General features: G+C 38.1%; 1 protein-coding gene and 1 long non-coding RNA gene across 4 annotated transcripts in view; one reads left to right on the top strand and one right to left on the bottom strand.

Annotated features, from left to right (window-relative positions):
* The window catches only part of TRIO (trio Rho guanine nucleotide exchange factor), a 466,986-nt gene that overhangs the window by 423,864 nt on the left and 21,773 nt on the right, over positions 1-21,349 (bottom strand). The gene's annotated exons all lie outside the window — the stretch shown is intronic.
* LOC143647166 (uncharacterized) lies at positions 1,632-3,962 on the top strand. The gene is made up of 4 exons (XR_013157890.1): positions 1,632-1,834; positions 2,244-2,317; positions 2,410-2,601; positions 3,681-3,962. It is a non-coding gene; the product is annotated as an uncharacterized LOC143647166 (long non-coding RNA).

Below are 21,349 nucleotides of genomic sequence, written 5' to 3'. Positions count from 1 at the left end.
ATCACTGTGAATGTAATTAACAGCAGTGAATTATGCATGTGAATGTAGCTGAAAGGGAACGCTATGGTCATATATGATATTAGAGGGAAAGCTAGAGAATAAAACATGGAACCTACAACATAGTGAACACTGTTGTAGATGATTTTGGTACAAATGTAAAAATGTTCTTTCATGAACTAGAACAAATGTAAGTTACTATCACAAGGTGTTGACAAGATAGTAAATGGGAAAAAAATACATCTAATGCAAACTATGGACTATAGTTAACAGTAGTAGTTTAACATCTTTTCATCAATTGTGAGAAAGGTATCATACTAATGCTAAGGGCCAATAATACGGGGTATGGGATTTTTCCTTCTGGACTAATGAACTGATTGTAGTGATAAAAGCAGAACGCTGATTATACTGAGAGCCACTGATTGCAATGATTTGGATGGACTGTATGTTTGTGAATATATCTCAGTAAAACTGGTTCTAAAAAGTCCATGGGAGTGGTAACAAACCTGGGCGTGACAAGGGGTTAGCCACAAGAGAGAAGGAAGGGTCTGTCTTCCCTCTGAGCCTTAGCAGCGGACTCCCTGCATGCCCTGGTCATGGGCTCCTGGGCTTCCTTCTGAAAACTGGCCCCAGCCAGTGCTGCCTGGAGGCCTGCTATAGGAGGAGCAGGAGGAGGAGGAGGAGACTGTACCAGCTCAGAGAACCACAAAGAATTAGCAGTGAGAGAGTAGGAACAGAAATGCCTGCATTTGCCATTTCTGCTCTAGAAGGAAGTACTTGGTGAGATACAGGGTCTCAGCAGTATTTGATTCCACTTTCCTCAACCCTGTAGAAAATCACAGAAAGTGTTTTTTTTTTTTAATCTTCAGCACACCAAATTCATATCTAGAGAATATCTGAGCTGTCAGAACAAAACTGAATTTTTAAAAGCTACTGAGTTTTCCAACTGGAAACAAAATGTAGAACAAATGTAGAAAAATCAAAAAAGATTTGATAATAGCAGGAAAGTACATAAAGTATAAAACCGTCCTTTTTAATTACTGCTCCATTCTCAAAGGCCAAGTTTCAACATGTACATTTATCATTCATTTTTATACTTCAATCCTTAATAAAATAGAGGTACAGAATATATATCATCATTGAATTGTGCTTCTACTGTTACAGGAGAAATTTTTGCCAGATATGCACAAGTAAGAAGAAGCCACAAAGGTCGTGATAAGCTAATAATCATCTTAAAACAGTATATCTGTTCCTTCTCTTTGAAAACTTAGCTATTCTACCCAAGCTCTGATATAAATTTGCCCCAAGGTTGAACCACTTCTATTAAGCCACCAAAGGAAGATTCAGAGGACCAAGGTGCTATCTACCTCTGCAGTTAAAGATGGTACCAACATAAGTAAAAGGAGATCATTTGGATGCTGAGGAAGGATAAAGGAGAGAGCAAACAAGGGACACTATGCACTTTACCGCCATGCTGCTCTCCGTGGCTCCACGCCAGCAATGACTTAGATAACATGACAGAGAAATCCTCAGACCACAGAGCTTTGTGAAATCATTACTATGTTGGGTAAAAAAATAATACTATCCAAACATCCGGACAGGATGAAATGAAAGCAATATGATGAAATTCAAAGATAGGTGTGAAGTCACATTTAAGTTTAAAATATTAACTTCTTAAATACAAGTCAGAGAACCCGGATGAAGAGCAAGAGATAGAGTGAAAAGGGAAAGAAAGGATTGGGCATTCTGGGGGGCTCTACCCAGTTACCAAAGCAACAGCTGGAATTCTACAACCCATGTCAGGCACAGAGTGTGGAAACCACTGCAGGAAGGGATGGTGAGGGATGGTCTGAGTATTTAAAAATCTGAGCTGAGTGCAGGAAGGGGCCTGGGGAGGCACAGGTTCATAGTGTTCAAGTATTTCAAAGCTCTGCATGAAACAGCTTTTGTAGTTCTGGACACTTGGGCACCAAAGGATCAAACTAGAATAACTCAGTGGGGTTTAAGAGAAAGAGATTTCAACTTTCAGAGTGTTGAGGTAGAGAAAGAACGGCAGAAGAAACCTAAAATAAGGGACAAAGTGACTTAAAAAAAAAAAGTTATATTTAGGAATTTCTTCCCTTTCAAGGTTGCGAGGGGTCTCTTTGGCCTGAAGCAGATATTCTTAATATTGAGTTGTAATTAACACTTTCAACCACTGTCTCAGAAAATGCCCACCTATACCCATTTTTTGCATAACATTTCAGGAAGTTAGAGATGCCACAGAGCCCACCCATGGACCTCCAGTTATGAACTTCAGATCTAGAGAAAGGAGGAGGAGGTACTACCACCTCACTGGGGTGCTCTCTGCTTGGGGCTGAAGGGACTGCTGACTATTGCAGCAGTTCATGTTCTTGTCTCTTTCATTTTAAGAACACACACGGAATAGGTGACCATCCAAGTCAAGCGAAAACAGCTATGGCTGGGTGGGTCTGCTTGTGCCCCCTGGAGCCCCAAGTCTACCTGAATCTGACAGTGAAACCCACCAGTCAGTTTCCACCTGGAGGACTCTCAGCCCCAGACCAGGAGCACAACAGCCAGGGCCTGGTGAATTCAGTCACACTGGTTAGTTTTTATTCTCTAGCCCTAAACTACTGCTCTCCTCCTATCCAATCTGAACCTTAACCCTTTAACTACAACCCTCTACTCAGAATCCCCTTCCTCTCTATGCCATCTAAACCAGGCTGGACCCTCCAGGGATTTGCCCTTAGTCCTATGGGCTTTGATCATACCTCTCTGCAAACACCTCACAATTTGGAAGGGACACTAATATTTAGGAAAGGCAACAGAGCTCTGCAAAAACAACAGACATTTTGAAGCTGGAGAGATTCAGGTCTAGATCCCAACACTTCTAGCCTTGTCGCCCTGAGCAAATTAAATTGGTTAATGACTGTGAGCTTCAGTTTTTTCATCTGTAAAATGGCAAGAGCAAGAGTATCCATACATCGGAGGGATGTGGGGGATAAAATGAGAATCTACGAAAAGGCTCAATTGTGGGCTCCATGTAGGTGCAGGACATGCAAGCTGAAGCATCAGGGCCCAGTCTGCACAGGACATACTCAGGGGACACTGGGTATCACGCTAAGGAACAAAACCACCTTGTGCCTTATGAGACAGAATATGAAATGCCTCCTGATTTCCTTTTTTTTCTGCTAAACCCAGCTACTTCTCTGCTACCAATTCATATTCTGAATTGACTGCAATCCTCTAATTTGCCTTCAAATTCCCAACTTTGGCCTAAAAGCAGGTATAAGCCAGAATATGCCAAGTGCACTGAAATGGCCCTCAAAGGGGATTTCAGTCACCACAATTTACAGTTGCCTAAACAACTGGAGGCACATGTTGTATATGAGGATCCAGGATGCCATCTTAGGAACACACACCCCCAGAAACATTCCATGTCTAATCAGGCCTGCCCACAACCATTTACCTCCTAGCCTGGGGTCACCGTAGATTCTCAGGGTTGGACAGGTTCAACCAGAATGGTCTGAAGATTCTAATGGCCAGCGTTGGAATTTGCTGGGCAAGTAACAAAAGATGATGGTGATGGATAGCTACTCCCAGAGTCATTTGCTGCTAGCTGATGTCTTATAGTAACCAAGAAGTGTTGGTGTTGAACAGAGTGCCAATTTCTATTTCAACAGATGCCAATCCCTAGAGAAGAACCAACTCAATTTCGACTGAGTCAGTATCTGGAAGAACTCCTCATTTTCAATGTTCTCCAACACATCTGTCAGCATCTAAGAACAATATGGAATCTATAGAAGATAACATTAATTTTATGCTCCTCATATTCTATGTAACAATAAGAGGCTGAGAAATAGAGCTAACAGAAGAATCAAACCAAAAAACACATTGCAATTTCCACTGTCAATGATTTTCTATAATCCTTATAAAGAGACTCAGGAAACTTCTAAAAATGAAAAGTGTGTGAACACCATTTTCTTACATGTTCTTTTTTACCTTAACTTTTTTCTTACGGATTTCACCAGACAAAAGCAATGTAGAAAATAAGACACTTTTCTGAAGAGCAAATGCACATGGCTACCCAGTCTTGGGGTTTGTTCACATGAAACTTAACCCCACAAAGGATAGGTCAAGTCTACTTAAAATTTAGGCCTAAGAGCCACCCCCAAGACAGCCTCTTTTGTTGCTCAGATGTGGCCCCTCTCTCCAGCCAACACGACGTGCAGTCTCACCACCCTCCCCATCTCTGCGCGTGACATGACTCCTAGGGGTGTGGACCTTCCTGGCAACATGGGACAGAGATCCTGGAATGAGCTGAGGCTCAGGATCAAGGGACTGAGAAAAACCCTAGAATGAGCTGAGAATTAACATCAAGGGATTGAGAGAAACTTCTCAACCAAAAGGGGGAAGAGTAAAATGAGACAAAGTGTCAATGGCTGAGAGATTCCAAACAGAGTCCAGAGGTTATCCTGGAGGTTATTCTTACGCATTAAGTAGATATCACCTTGTTGTTCAAGATGTAGTGGAGAGGCTGGAGGGAATTACCTGAAAATGTAGTGCTGTGTTCCAGTAGCCACGTTTCTTGATGATGATTGAACAATGATATAGCTTTCACAATGAGACTCTGTGAATGTGAAAACCTTATGTCTGATGCTCCTTTTAGCTACTATATCAACAGAAGAGTAGAACATATGGAATAAAAATAAATAATAGGGGGAACAAATGTTAAAATAAATTCAGTTTGAAATAGTGGTAAATGAAAGCAAGGGGTAAGGGGTATGGTATGTATAGTCTTTTTTTTCTCTATTATCATTTTATTTCTTTTTCTGTTGTCTTTTTATTTCTTTTTCTAAACCGATGTAAATGTACTAAGAAATGATGAATATGCAACTATGTGATGATATTAAGAATTACTGATTGTATATGTAGAATGGAATGATATCTAAATGTTTTGTTTGTTAATTTTTTTTAATTAATAAAAAGTTAAAAAAAATTTTTAAAAATGCACATGGCTAAAAGCACATGAAGAGATGCTCATTTTCATTAGCTATAAGGGAAATACAAATCAAGACTACAATGAGATATCACCTCACGTCTACAAGAATGTCTGCCTTTAAACCACCAGGAAACTACAAATGTTGAAAAGGAGGTGGAGAAACTGTAACACTTACTTACTCACTGTTGGTGGGAATGTATAATGGTGCAGGGCTGTGGAAAACAGTTTGGCGATTCCTCAGAAAACTCGATACTTAGTTGCCCTATGATTCAGTAATACCCAGTATATACCCAGAAGAGCTGAAAGCAGTGACATAAACAGACATTTGCATATCAATGTTTATGGCGGCACTATTTACCACTTCCAAAAGATGGAAACAATTTCCAAATGCCCATCAACAGATGAGTGAATAACAAAATGTGGTATGTACATACGATGGAATATTATGCAGCAATAAGACAAAATGATGGCCCAAAACATTTGACAATGCAGATGAACCTTCAGAACATAATGTTGAGTGAAGTCAGACATAAAGGGGCAGATACTATATGATTTAGGTAATCTCAGAAGTTACACTGTAGAATATAGCAGACCTCGAGGTACACAAAAGCTAGAGACAGGGGAAAGGCAACCCAATGAGGGAAAATACAAGGGAATGGATAGAAGTGACAGTAACTCATTAGCAGGGTTACAGATAACATTACCATATTGAGGGGACTATGAATGAAAGGGGATTATAGCGCCATGTATTCACTGATTAAATCTACAATTATAAATAACTTCTTGCATGAACTATTTGAAAGTTTAGTAGTGGACAAAGTCAATAGTAGAAAGCTATAGAGGGAAAACTAAAAATGCATGCTATGGCCAATAGGTAACAGGAAGACATCAACAGTACCATAGCAATACCAGGGGCAATTAATCAGGGTTGGGGGTAGGACAAGTGCTAATGGGCAGTTTTGATTTGATAGTTGGTGATGCTATGTTTCTTGATTCTTTGTTGCTATGAACCAAAGAAAACTGTCTAAAATTGAGAGTGCTGCTGACTGTACAACCAAGTGAGAATACTGTAAAACATGGTTTATTTTGGACATTATCTATGATGCCCATAGATGGAGGGAGCCAAAGCATAACAATGACTGAGAAGCAGAATAGTGAACTGTGATGCATTTATATGAATATGGTGGGGCTACAAAAAAGGGAAGGCTGTCGAGAGAGACACAACAAACTGAATGAACGTTGGGGACAAATGTGTTGTGCAAAAGAAGCTAGAAACAAAAGAACAGATATGCTAAATTCTGTTTCAGAAAACTGGAGCCTGGATTGTAATTCCTTATAGTAGCCACACTTAGTCTGAATTGTAAACGTATTTCTAGATTCTGAGACACTGACCTATATGTGTATCAGCTGGTATTTCCCTAGAACTCTGAATAACTCTGTGACACCTAAGACCCAGAAACGCAGTTACAGCCCTGAAAGTCGGCAGTTAAAGTAAACAAAGAAAAGACCTCAGGACTTCAAGCTAAAGAAAATGAAGCCAATCTGGCTGGGCCTAAGGTAAATCAGAATACAGGGTAAAAGATGGCCATGTATGTATTCTAGACCTTCACCTACTATATGAGAATGAAGGCAGAGAGGTTTATGATGACTAGAACCTAAATTTTTGGTAACACATAATCTAAACCAATCTGTCTGGATAGCTCATTAAAACAACCAAAATTCCTGGAGTCCAGAAGGGGAACCAGGCCTTGCAATGTAATACCTGGATACATCTCAGACTACAGTGGGCTGATAATTAAAAAGCAATGATAGAGTCCCTTGTGGGTCCAAAGGGAGTGCGGGGAATATATATTTATGGAACTATTAAACTCTCCCACATGGGAAACCCCAGGTACCCTCTCAACCGTTGGGGACTCCCAAGAAAATAGGCCCTTGATTTTGAAAATAAATCAAGCCCTTGATTTTGAGACCTACCCTTATAAAACTTACTTCTATAGGGATGAAGCTAAGACTACCCATAAAGAGGCCTAAGAGTTGCTTCCAGAAAAACCTCTTTTTTTGCTCAGGTGGTACCTCTCTCTCAAAGCCCAACTCTGCAAGAAAAATCATTACCCTGCCCCTATGTGGGACATGACATTCACAGGTGAAAATCTCCCTGACAACGTGGATTGTGACTTCCAGGGATGAGTCACAATCTCATCCTTCCACTGCCTTTCAGATCAAAAGGGGTAAAAGGAGTGCAACAAAATAAGCCATCTGGGGCAGTGCAATGGTGCTCTGCGGCAGAATTCTCTCCTGCCATGCTGGAGACCTGATTTCGATTCCCAGAGCCTGCCCACACCAAACAAATAAATAAGCAAATAAGGCATCTGTGGCCAAGAGAGTTCAAATAGAGTCAAAAGGCTATGATGGAGGCTTCTCCCATGTAAGCTTCAGTTAGATAATGCTGACTACCATGGTTTGTTAAGCCTCAAGCAGTATCACTCCTGTCGACTCTAAGAACACATAGGGCTTGAACTAAGACTCTATAAAGGTTTCATTCACTAAGTTTACTTTCCTAGAACCTATAATTCCCAGAGAGTTCATAGGTCAGATAAATTCTGAAACCCAGAGGGACTAACCTCTCCAAGATTATCAAGATTACATCCACCTATCCTTTAGTATCAACACCCCTTCTCAACACGAAAAACTCAGAACAGGCATTGCCTAAAGATCTCTGTAAATTGAGAGAGGGATCAGAGGAGAAGGAGAAGGTGTAACAGAGAAAATGAGATTTAGCAAACAAGTATGACTGCCAAATCACTGTATTAATATTACTTCTAGCTTCTAGTGTTTTGGAGCAGCTGGAGGGAAGAATCTAAAATAGTAGAATGATAGCCCATAACAAATTCCTGGATCTGTTCTGTAACTACTTGTTGAAGTGCACTCTGAATATTATTGCTTTTTTCTTTCTTTGTTTTTGTAAATGTTATATTTTACAATTAAAAACATTAAATAAATAAAAGTAATGTAGAAAAATAAGCTGACTCCAATAACAAATTTCAAAAGAAAATTAAAATTATCTAACTGTATTCCCATATTCAAAGATCAGACAGTTCTAACACCTACCCTATTCTATAATTTTCTTTTGAACTAAAAATGAGATTCTTACAAAAGTCTGGTGTAGGTTCTATTTTTAAAAAGCAAAGAAACTTTTTTTAGGTAAGAAGACAGCTTTCATTTAACTCAATACTCTTATTATCACAGTTACAGAAAAAGAGTGATAAAAGCAGTTATCCTCTTTTGCCCTGTTCCCTTCTAAAATAATCTTTCAATCAAATCAGAATAGGATGCTTCAGACAGTATGAAATGATCAGTTTGGAAATTCAGGCCACACAAAGAGACTGAAGATATGAGGATATAACCAGTTTTTTATCAAGAGATTGCACCACAACCCTGGGGAATACAAACACACAGGCTTACCTGCATCTATATTACAGTGAGTCATTAGTTTACCCAACACCCTCAAAAATCAAGGGAATTTATAATATGTATAAAAATATGTAAAAATTCCAGATTGTGACAAAAGACATTTTAACTCATTGCTATTTGTCTATTTAAATGTTTCTACTATTGAAAAATTCTGGGGGAAGAAAAAGTATAAAAAAAATATGTTAAGATAGTTTTAAAATTGCAAACTAGCATTACAGAAGAATTCAAGGCAAACACAGCACAATTAAGAACAATTACTCTAATGCATGGTAAAGAGATCACGAGGGGTTTTAGTCAAGGAGTCTAACTGCTGAGCAGGAGTTCTGCCTTACTCTGAGCCAATAGTTTCCGCGGTGGAGGAGGACAAGGACTAACTTCCTCCCCAGGAGGGTGAGGGCAGGAGGGAGGAGGAAGCCTGCAGCTTTTGAGTCAGGCGACTGGAACCAAAATAACTCTCCATTTGCCCCAAAACAGGGACACGGTTAAAAGACTTTTTCACCACCTTTCTGTGATTTGAAGCAACGGAGGAGAATAGTACAAAGACCCCCTTCTGAGTTCTGAAGAAGCTCAGGGCACATGCCAGCCCTGAATGCTGACAAATCCTGATTCACACTTAGCTCATACATAAAATGAGCAATTCAACCACTCAAGGAGCTGAGGGGAGGGAATTTTTTTCCTAATGTACTGTAGGTCTGTTTTAAACAGAACACTATTTATTGACAGGCGCCTTCTGACTCAGCATCATCTCTTCTGACCACTCTTTCTGGCCAAGTGTCAATGCTTTATTTGTCCAATAGTAAATCAAACACGAATTTATCCAAGTGAAGAATAAACCACAAAAAAAAAATGATCAATAGGACTTTCACCCTGTCATACATTGAAATTATTATTAAACTGTAGTCAATAAGTCGAGGGACCATACCTCTTGATTTGACAGGAATCAACCCAGTTTATACCTACTATTTCAGAATTATCTTAATACCCTTTTCCTTCTTAATAGCATCTCTGTTCAGACAATAAATTAGCATGGTCAGCCTATCAATAAAGAATGCTAAGTTAATGAAGTGTCAACATTTGAAAGCAACACCTGTCACTTTCAAGCACCCAGCAGGGAACAGAACTTTTTAACCATACCACAGGATGGTTCATGCCATGTGGCCAGAGCACAGGATAATAAATCAGGCTTCTAAAGATGAATGTTGGCTAGGACCTCTTCATCAGGAAACCTGTATAATAATTATTCATTTTCTCTACCCTTTTAAGTGACGCATTCCAGTGTGGACAATCATCACCTACTAATGACCTTCCTTTTGATCTGTGGCACCAAGACTCCATAGTCTTCACACCACACATACAATTTGGCTGCTTCTGTTTGGCAAATATAAAGCTATAAAAGTCAACGAAACCTTAGCCCTAAAGAGGTGTGTATAAGGAAAACTCAATCAAAGGAGTGGGGAAATGAAGAACTGCTCTGTAAACAAGGAGATTCAGAGGGTAGAAAGAAAAGTACTTAATAAAAAGCAAAAGCCAGGAATAAGTGTTTCTATTTCTCCACATCCTCTCCAACATTTGTAGTTTCCTCCTTGTTTAATAGCAGCCATTCTCGGAGGTGTGAGATGATATCTCATTGTGGTTTTAATTTGCTTTTCCCTTATAGCTAATGAAAATGAACATCTTTTCATGTGCTTTTTTTAGTCACACGCATTTCCTCTTTGGAAAAATGTCTCTTCATATCTTTTGCCTATTTTATAATTGGGTTGTTTGTCCTTTTATTGTTGATTTATAGGATTTCTTTATACACACTGGATATCAAACTCTTATCAGATATACGGTTAGCAAATACTCTCTCCTACTGAGTGGGCTGTCCTTTCATCTTTTTGACAAAGCCCTTTGAAGCACAGAAGTGTTGAACCTTTAAGGAGTTCCCATTTATCTATTTTTTCTTTCATTGTTTTTCTTTATATGCTTTGGGTATAAGATCTAAGAAGCTACCTCCTATCACTAGATCTTGAAAATGTTTCCCTATATTTTCTTCTAGGAGTTTTATGGTACTGGCTAATATTTAACACACTGAGTTCATTTTAAGTATAGAGTGTGAGGTAAGGGTTCTCTTCCATTCCTTTGGATACGGATATCCAGTTCTTCCAGCCCCCTTTATTGAAGAGACTATTCCCATTTCAGTGGATTTGGGGGCCTTGTCAAAAATCAATCAACCATAGTACAAATCTAAGAGTCTACTTCTGAACCCTCAGTTGAATTCCATTGGTCAATATTTCTGACTTTGTGCCAATACCATGCTGTTTTGACCACTATAGCTTTATAATAAGCTTTAAAGTCAGGAAGTATAAGTTTTCATTCTTCTTTGTTAGGATGTTTTTGGCTTTTCAAGGCCTTTCCTTCCAAATAAATTTGATAACTAACTTCTCCAAGTCTGCAAAGTATGTTGTTGGAATTTTGATTGGAAATGCATTGAATCTGTAGACCAATTTGCATAAAATTGACATTTTAATGACATTTAGCCTTCCTAGGAATGACCAAGGAACATACAAGAATGGACTTTATGGAAACTCCAGAGGACAATCTTACATTTACATAAAAATACAAAGCAGCCCCTCCATCATTCAGCCAACCTACTCTAATGCAATACACCAGATAACCAAGAGGAAGGACAATGGCTGGTACCTCACCCAAGCCAATGCCAAGGAGGACAGCTCCAGGCAGGAGACAAGAGTGATTCTTCCTCTCCAAGGGTCTTGTCACCTAGCCAAGGAAAAGAAGCCAGGCTGGACTGGGGCCCCACGTAGTCCAGAATATTTACTCCTTTTCTCCTTTTCACGCTCTTACTCTCTTTCCAGCTGTCTTTTTTAAAGTTTTGTTTTTTAATTTCCTATTTGGCAGTAACTCATAGGCAGCACACAGGCTTAAAAATGTAAGAATCCTGGACTATGCAAATCTCCCAGTTTCCAGGATTAGAGTTCAACTCTAGTGTTTCATGTTTCGGTGTAATCAGACACCAATAATTAGCATGAAATTCACAGAACTGCCAGCAATTCATAGCATTGAAAAAAAAAACTGTTTGAAAATTTCTACAATAAGATTTTTTTAAAAATGACATACATTCATATCTCAGCTATTTCCAAAAAAATTTTAAATGTGAACTTTAAACTCTGAAACCTCTAAACTACTGTAATGTAAACCACTGAAAACAAAATTGAGATGTCGCAATTCATTTATAAAAGTTTTAACTACATAAATTTTAATTTGTTTTCCACATTCAACTGAATTCCAAACTCAGTTATATCCTCCATACGCCCAAGAGGGCCTGCAGTCTCTCAAACCTTAAACAGGTTCTCGCCACAAAATCGATGGTGTGTAAAGTGGTGCACAGAAACAATGTATTGTAAATGGGTGGTTTGTGCAGATCTAAAAATATTCTTGTAGAAACTAAATTAATGGCCAAATGTTTGAGAAGACCACTGTTTTTCTGAAATGAATAGATCAATATCAATCCTATATGTGCATAAAATATTTAATAGCCATAAAGATGGAACTTAAAACAAGATTTTTAAGTGACTACTCTTTAAAGAAGATGAACTAAAAATTTTTGCTACCTCCATTCACTAAGCATTAAGCAAAATGTTACTTTTGAAAAGTTCTACATATCTCAATTTGAAAATGATCTTTAAAAATATGAACTGGAATTTATAAACCCTACTTTATAAAGAATTGGTATATAATATATTTTTAAATGAGAACTATGCTTGATATTTGTTACCCCAAAATGCATTACCTACAGATATTCTTCACAAATCAGTATTTTCCATGCAGAGAGAAACTAACTCACTGTAACACGTACCATAACATGACATTTTGTGAACTTCTTTCAGAAAGTGTTTACCCAACCAACATAACAGCTGTTAAAGTATTCTATATACTTTTATGACTCTAACAAATTTTGCTGAGCTCTTACTAAATGAATTTAAAGCATACTATATTAGATATAGGATATTATATTAGATATAGGCTACATTATCACATAGGGAATTTCCAAAATAGTCACATAATTTCCAATATAATAAAATTGGTTTTATTTAAAATACCCAAGTAGATTTAAGTGAACTTATATAAGATGTGAGAGACACGAGCCTGCAAAACTTACTTTGCCTCCATATCTTGTGGTTATAGTCCAAGATCTAGTTTTATCTTGGTATAACTCTAAATTTCAATAGTATAACAGTCTAGAACCTACAGCTCCACAGTATACAATTTATGCAAAGGACAACCAAAAAATTATATCCATTATCAGAAATTAAAAGATGAAAGGAAGTAGGAGGTGTGGAAAGGGAAAAAGGGGTTCTAAGTAAAGAGTGGGGGAAACTGTAAAGAAATCTGAAAACTTCACTTATAAGACATTTAAATTGTGAGTTTTCCCTGATATGGAGAAAACTATGGTCTTAATTCCAACTAGCAATTTTTTAGAAGCAATATATTTATAACTGGTGACTGTGGAAGACCAGCTTTCATTCTAGATGGCCTACCAATGAAAAAAGGTAAATGTGTCACCTCTATCTTCAAGGAATATTGACATTGCACACAAAAGAGAGAGCCAAGGAAACAAGCACATTATAGTCAAAGAGCCACAGATTGGTAGGTGTATTCTACCAGGTTCTAAATTATTTAACCTGCCTGACCCTCAGTTTTCTCTACTGTAAAATCAAGAGTTTGTACCACTAGGGTTTCTAAAATTCTACTATTTTATTCGGCTTAGCCGTGCTTGTTAAAGGCAAGAAAGTCAGCTGTCAAAATAAGACCGGTTGGGAATGTCTATCTTCTGTCTTGGCTTTCCCCTGAATGCACGGGCTTCCTATTCTGTACCACCCAACCACATCACTGAGTTTCTTGAGGCTGGGACCACGGCTTCACTGTCTTGCAGCCTGGGCTCCTATAGTAACTCCTGGCAAGAAAGTGTCAAACTAAACCAGAACTCTACTAGCTTCTCATCAGATGTAGGTCCTCCAACCAGGCATATCTGTGCAGTATTTGCTGAGTGCCTCCTAGGGCCAAAGACTTTGCTAGAAACCAAGATATAAATATGGGCCATGTACAATGGACAGAAAACTCCATGGGATACACAATAAATGCTACTGATCAACCACAGAAGAATTTGACAATATCAGTTACCTTTCTCCATGCAGAATGGCATTCTCTCCTCAGAAGCAAAATTTCGCCAATAAATCCTTCAAATGTAAACCTGAGACAGCACACAGCCTATTGCAGGAGAAATCAAGAAACTTGCAGAGTGAGTCATTACCAAAGTCTCTCACAAAATACCAGGACCAGAATTTCATGAGCAATAGCATCATTTCAATTTACCATAATCAAATATATTCCAGGAAATACGTGGTAAAAATTGCCTCCCCACACCACATCCATCCTCCACAGCAATCAGGAAACAGACTGTACAGTCTTGCAGCAAAATGTAGTGCATGATGGCCCTTTGCAAGTTTATTCCAATAGTTACCGAGAAGCTATGCACTTCCAGATCTGCACCCTTGGTCTGTCTTAACACCCTTGGAGTAGACTCTATTTTTATTTCTCCAAACTACACAGACACTAATGTTGTCCAACTGCTACTCATGCATCTGCAGCCAGAATTTCAGGAAAGCCTAACAATCAATGGATCGTTCCAGAGCAGTGATTTTGAAACTTTCACGCGCTAAAGAATTATTTAGGGCCCTAAGGAACTTTTGTTTATTTTGCTATAGCTATCAATATTTACTGTTTTGGGGATTAAAAGAAATTTAGCAAATCTCTTTACTGTCTGCCTTAATTAAAGCCAGATGTATTCTCCTAGCTGCTTCTGCCTTCAATCTGTTTCTCCATGTTGTTTTGGTTGAAGTATATAGGAAGAAAACCCAGCCTCGCAAAGATGCACTTAGAAAGGAGAGGAGTATGTTAACCGTTTCAGATAATTATGGATATTCTAAAAATTAACTACTGCTTCACAAGTGGGAGCTTCTTAAAGTTACTTGCAATGTGCAATCTGACACCATATCAGTAAAATTTTCATATTTTGTTACTTTGAAATCCACTGGACCATTTTGCTTTTTGATAGATTTACCCATACACGATTCTGGAATATCATGCATTAGTCATATGGAAATATTGGTTCACTGAGTTATGCATATCTTCCAACTAATGACACATTTCATTTTACAAAATCCAAACATCATATTTCCTATATATTTTTTTTTAAATCACGTGTTCATGTCACCACTCATCTCATCAGAAAAGTAAGTACTGGAAAGTCGCTCACAGAGACAGATAAAAGTTTTCCAAAATTTCGATTTTCACCTGAAAGCTCAACTTTTATTACTGGCAACAAAAGTTGCCAGTTGTTTTTTCTTGAAGTGATAGCCTAACTTTGTTCGTTTTGAATAAAATAACTGCCAAATATCCAAGTCTATATAACCATAGTGTGTATGTCAATCATTCTTTAAAATAAAAATAGTGTTTAAAGAAAAGAGCAGCTAGTTCATCTTGCAACTCAAACAATTATACAAATGCTTTTCTTTGAGTCAATAATCATACTTCAGAATGCAGCCTCTATGTCTCCTATTTTGTCACATATAATGCTAACAACAGAGCAGGCCACAGTGGTTCAGCAGGCAGAGTTCTCGCCTGCCATGCCAGGTTCGATTTCTGGTGATTGCCCAGGCAAGAAACAAAAAAACACATGCACTCAAGGACCAAGTCCTCATCATGGACATTCTTAAATGAAATTAGCTTTTTTATTTTTTAACTGCAAGTGTGCGGCGGTGACAAATACAATATGACTACTAGCACAATCTGGTGCTACTATTTTGATGCATGCAAGGATCAGTTTTACTCCCCAGTGCTTTTACACAACCACTGCAAATGTCCACACAGCAAAGAAGGCAAATATCATCTTAGGAGTATGAAAATAGTGTGACTTTCGAAAGGGTTTCAAGGACCCAGAGGTATGCAGACCACCCTTTGAAAACCACTGCTCTAGACAAAGAGTTCTATATCTTTTTTGGGAATGTCACAGAATCCTTTGGCAGTCTGGTGCGACTTACGGACCCTTTCTCAGAATACTGTTTTTAAAGACATAAAGTATACAAACTTACAAGAAAACCAATCACTTTTTTAAAAGCTATCAACATACTTTGAAGTAATATGTGCTTCTTTACTAAACATTAGACACAAAGATCTCATCTAAAACTAATGCAAGTTTTTTATTGGAGGGGCACATGGTCCAGAAATTGAACCCGGGCCTCCTGGATGGAAGGCGAGCATTCTACCACTGAACCACCTGTGCACCCATAACTAATGCAATTTTGAAGCAGTGATGAACATGTATGATTGACTATTCTGAGAGTTCTACACTAACTGGGATGTAATTTGAAGACACCTGTGGTATCTATTTGGTAACAATTCACAGGTACTGTTAGAGCTACTATACTACATTCATAGTTGGAGGAAATACTGTATTTTGGTTAGAGATGGTGCAAATAAAGATTTAATTATTTCTTTCCCATCCAAGTTCACAGATCATGACTCCAGACTAAAAATTCCTCATTCAGACCCCTTGTAACTTACTTGGTTTTTTTCAATCTCTCTTGGGAGGGAATGTCTTAAGAACAAGTTCTTAACCAAAGGATCCTGGTTAAGACCCTGCAGAAATATCTTCTCTTGACCAAGGGTCCAGGCTGCCAGCCATGTGTGTGCTGTATACACCCCTGACCGTAGCTAACCAGATGGACCCCAGAACCAAAATGGGATGAACACAAGTTGGAAACCTTGCAGAGCTGCTGGTCAATCTCTTCTTAATCTAGGAAAGTGATGGATGGGCAGACAAAGAGAGTCAAACAGATAAGGAGCAGGCAGGAGAGAAGTAAATTCCTAGGGAGAAACGGGAAAGAGACAAACTAAGAGCAGCAATTTTGGCTCTGAGGGCTTGCCAGCTCCCCCACCCAGCAGTGCCTCTCAAGGTGAGATGTGGCCCTACCTTTTCCCTCCCCTGGACTAACTGAGAGGACCCTATGCATTTATTATAATAAATCCCCCTTTTCGCTCTAGCAATCAAAAAAGACTTAATTAAGTCAGACCCTGAAAATGTGTGCCAAACTTCCCAAGTTTCTAGTCACACAAGCTATGAAGAACCACAGCCGCAGTAGTTAATCAACATGGAATGATGGCAACTACAGCTAATTTTTCCATGAATCAGCAGCACTGTAAAGTGGATTTTTACAAAAGGCATGTGAAGAATCAGACCTCAGTGATATGAACTGCCAGCAGACATCTTCCTTAGTTTTACTTACACACCTTTCCCTAAGCTTACTGTAGGCCCCTGGTGTTCACTGCTTGTTTTGGTGGCATTATCCTGTGTGTTAAGAGCACAGCCAACATGTATAGACAGCATATGCATCTACTTTAATTCTGACCACTACATAAACAGATATTTGTAATTTATGTGGGGGAGGGGGAGAGATCTTTGTGCTTTTATGCCAGTGCTTTTGATTTTAATTAGCAGTAAGCAAACAAAAACCTGTACTATGACATCAGTGTAAATGGGTAAAGTTGGTCTGTTAAACTACCACAAGACCAATCCTGTTCATCCTTAAGTGAAGGATGACCCCAATCCCCATCTAATTTTTCCATAATTGATTCCCCTGATGTCCTGGGGGAAACACCGGTGGAGCTTATTTCTTTAAAAGAGGAAGGTGATTTTCACTAGTGGTTCATAGAGCTAGTGAAGAACACAGCCCATTTATGCACTTAACATGACCACGTGGTGATTTAAACTACGCCCCTAGATTTTCTATGGGCCGGGGGAAGCAGAAGGGAACAAGGAAAGTGTAAGAGAATCCCCGACAGTTCTCGTAAGTATCTGTGTATGAAAAAAAGGGTTTTGCAAAAAATAAAGGTATTTCTGCCTGACAAGGTTTGAAAGCCCCTAGATAGGCTGGCAGGTCCTCCTATTCCTCCAGATGGCCTAAGCTGCAGCTTCAAGTGACTCCCCGCTCCACCAGTTGACCCTTCAAGACTCCACTCACAGGCCACATCTCTTGGCACTCTCTGCACCCATAAGGATGACGCCTGACTCCCCAGAGCATTTACTTCACCACTGTGTTTCATAAATTGCTCTATTTATGCTTCTACCCCAAACATATGTTCCTTCAAGGATGGGACTCTCTTATTCTTCAGTTTACTCCTGTCTTTGCTTAAAATGAATCCTTTAAGCATCATTGCATCATTACAGTCAGGGACGCTAGGAAGGGTTTTGGCTCCAATTCTGCCTTCTCTGGGTTTTCACTGTACTGTTCTTTCAACTTTTCAGTAGGTATGATTTTTATCCCAAAGTATAAGTTAGAGGGGAAAAGTGGTTATACTTTGCTTGCAAGAAAAATCTTTCTTTTCAATTTTGCAAAATGGGTAGAGTACGTATGAACATGTTAGCATGACTACAAAACTCAGGCATATAAATGTTTACCAGTATTTCACAAAAAAAGCCAGCTAAATGCTACTCCATATTTAACTATAACCAACTATCTTGTTCTCCCTCCTCCTCTCCCTCTTTCCCTTCTTGCTGACTAATCTTATGACTAGGGAAGAAGTCTGACACTGAAAAATACCCAGGAACACAGGCCACGACAAACTCGGGGATCTGTCCTGTAACTACTTGTTGTTGAAGAGTACTTTGAAAACTACTGCTTCTTTCTTTCTTTGCTTTGTATATATGTTATATTATACAATTTTTTAAAAAGTAGCAAAAATTAAAATTAAAAAATAAAAATACCCAGGAACAGCAACTAACTAGTCTTTAAACCCAGTCAGGGTCCAGATATACTATTGCTTAATGGTCTACTAAAAAACCTCTTCTGTGGCAACCTATCAATATCTCTGATGGTGATTTCTACCTGTACCTCTACCACAGGGTAAGCAAGGGAAGGGAAAACATACAGTACCTCCTTCTCCTCCAAAAAAACTCACACTTGCTACGGAGAGCACTTTTACCACTAAAACATAAAGACAAAAACAGCTATGAGCTAAAGCCTGCCACTGTCCTTCATCATCCCTAACAAATGAGTCTTAACTTTTTACCTCAGACGCTTCACTTTATGGTCTACATTAAACTGTTACAAGGTTTAGCTATCAGCATTACCTTAAATGGTGCAATTTTAGAGTCTTTCAAAGATTGGAAAATTTAGATTTACATTCCTGTCATTTTGGTCAGAAGTAGTGAATCCTCATTTAACCAATGAGAGAAAAGGAATAGGTTTTTCTTTAAAAGGCACTGTATTTTTGGCAAACTATTATAAGATATTTTGTTCCTTTTACAACAGTATAACTCACTATGTATACAGTTTTTTGCTGAAACATAAATCAGTTCTTTCTTCATAGTCATGCAAACTGAAGTAGTAATAAACCAGATGTTAGATTTACTTATTTTCTTGGGCAAGTCAAGCTTGGTTGGGTCTTTTGGACATTCTTTGTAGCTTTAATACTCTAGGATTGTAAGAATTTCCAATCCTTCCCTAAAATATCTTCTTCATGATTTTAGGGCAAAGTTGGATACAACTTTAAAACTAGAATGCTGAAACAGAGTCAAATTTCACCTTATATATAACTGGTAATATTAAATCTTCATCCATTCCACCTAATATTGAAACTGTATATCAAGTTATAAATAGATAGGTACTTAAATTTTGTTTTATTATTTTTTAATGCAGAGAGTTAAATAGAATGGTATTCTTTCTCAAGAACCTCAAATCAACTTTAAGAGGAGTTTTAATTTTGCGACTGTTTAGCACATAGTAGGTGGTCAATAAATGCTGATGAACAAATGAATGAGCACTGAATACTGTTTTAAATAATGGTTAAACCTGAAGAGTGAAGGGGTCAGTGACTAGCTAAAGATTACCAAAAGCATAGAAATCAAAATTTTAAATAAAACCAAAACTTTCTAACCACAGCATATACAAACCACTGCATCTTCTCCACTGAATTTTTTAATTAAAAAAGGAAAAAAGTGGGCGGGCCGCGGTGGCTCAGCGGGCAAAGTGCTTGCCTGCTATGCCGGAGGACCTCGGTTCGATTCCCGGCCCCACCCCATGTAACAAAAACGGAGAAACAGAATACAATAAAACAAGAAAATGTTTAAAAATGTTTCCCTTTCCTCCTTCCTTCCTTCCTTCTATCCTTCCTTCCTTCTCTCTGTCTAAAAAAAAAAAAAAAAAAAAAAAAAAAAAAAAAAAAAAAAAAAAAAAAAAAAAAAGGAAAAAAGCTAAATGCCATCTATATCATAAAGCTATGACAAAGAACTTTTCTACTACTGTCTCTTTTACACATCTAATATGAAACTTAAAAGCAACAACTTTCACAAAACATACTACAACAGAAATCACTAGTTTGGGTAAAAGAAAGAAAATAAATGGTTCTTAATACAAATGGGTTTTAAATCCCGTTTCCTTAAGTTCCTATCCTCCTACCTCTTTCTCTCCCTACCCCATCTTCATTTACCTTCTATTTAATCAACTCTAACCCTGATTTTCTAAACTTTCTCTTTTGCCTAGAAAAACCTGCTACCATGTTTATTTTAAAAAATAAAACCTAATTTTTAAATTAAGGTTTTTTTAAAAAAAAATTATTAAATGCTTTGTCTAATTAACAAAATCACTCTACTGATGGTGACAAGAGAATTCTATGATCCAGGTACCATTAATTTAAATATATTCGAGCTAATCCTAAAAATGCCATTAAGTACTTTATCATGTAGACTCACTATGAATCCAACATGAGAAAATATAATTAAATGATCTGGGAAAAAATCTCATCACCACCATGGCACAGAATAAAGGGCAAACAAATTAGACTCCATGTCACTGATAACCATTTTCTAATAACTCAAGAACTTCAGTTGAGTAAAACAAAGAACACCACAAAGTTGATAATCACCCACAAGAGAATAAGGTACCAAATTTTACATACCAGGAACCTAACATATAAGGAATTTACAAAATAAGGCAAGTTATTCCCAGAGACTCAGTGGTAAAGTCAAAACAGAAATCCACCTTTTCCGTCTTTGAAACAAAATTGCTCATTTCAGTCACTACGTGGAATCAAATGGGAGCTAGTCAGACAGACCAAATAAGGTCATCAGATTAGAAATGACATCATCCCACAAAAGTAAAGGAAAGTGAAATGTAGAAAACACTTTCTTAAAAAGACAACTGTTAATACTGTTGATTAAAACTCTGAGGAAGAAATAATGTTAAAAAAAAAAAAAGAACAACAAAAAAACAGGGCTCCTCCCATCTAAAAGAAAAAAGGTTGTCTAAATGCTTATTAAGAATAGGTGCCTGTTCATGTTTAAAAAAAGAATATAAGGGTGGTGATAAACAGAAAGCAGACCAGGATGTCTTAAATTACCCTTTAATTCTGCCTTTATAAAGAACAGGAAACTTAATCCATACATTCACCTCAAAGAACCCAATTAAAAGGTAACAAAGGCTGGCTATCTGTAGGGGCTTTAAGGATACATGGTTGCGTGGTCACCCAGTGGTCACCGGGCTTGGCCACCCAATCTGGGTGGGAAGTCAGCTGGGCCTACCTGCTTCAATGCTCTCTCCCCACCCCAGGTTGATGGCCGCGGCTTGCCCCAGGAATGGAAAACCAGACAGACATGGGTTTCTCGGGGACATTTCCAATATAGATTATCCCAAAAAAGAGGCTGAAACACAATCAGTCACTAAAACTAAAAAAAACGGACACTCAGAACCTCTAGGAACATGAACTTAAAAACATTTAAACTGCAAATGACAGCATCAGCTCACAAGCCCTGGCGCTCACCAG

This window comes from Tamandua tetradactyla, chromosome 9 (assembly GCF_023851605.1).
Source record: "Tamandua tetradactyla isolate mTamTet1 chromosome 9, mTamTet1.pri, whole genome shotgun sequence".
NCBI lineage: Eukaryota > Metazoa > Chordata > Mammalia > Pilosa > Myrmecophagidae > Tamandua > Tamandua tetradactyla.
The sequence above is the reverse complement of the archived record's forward strand: the minus strand, read 5'-3'. Positions and strand labels throughout refer to the sequence as shown.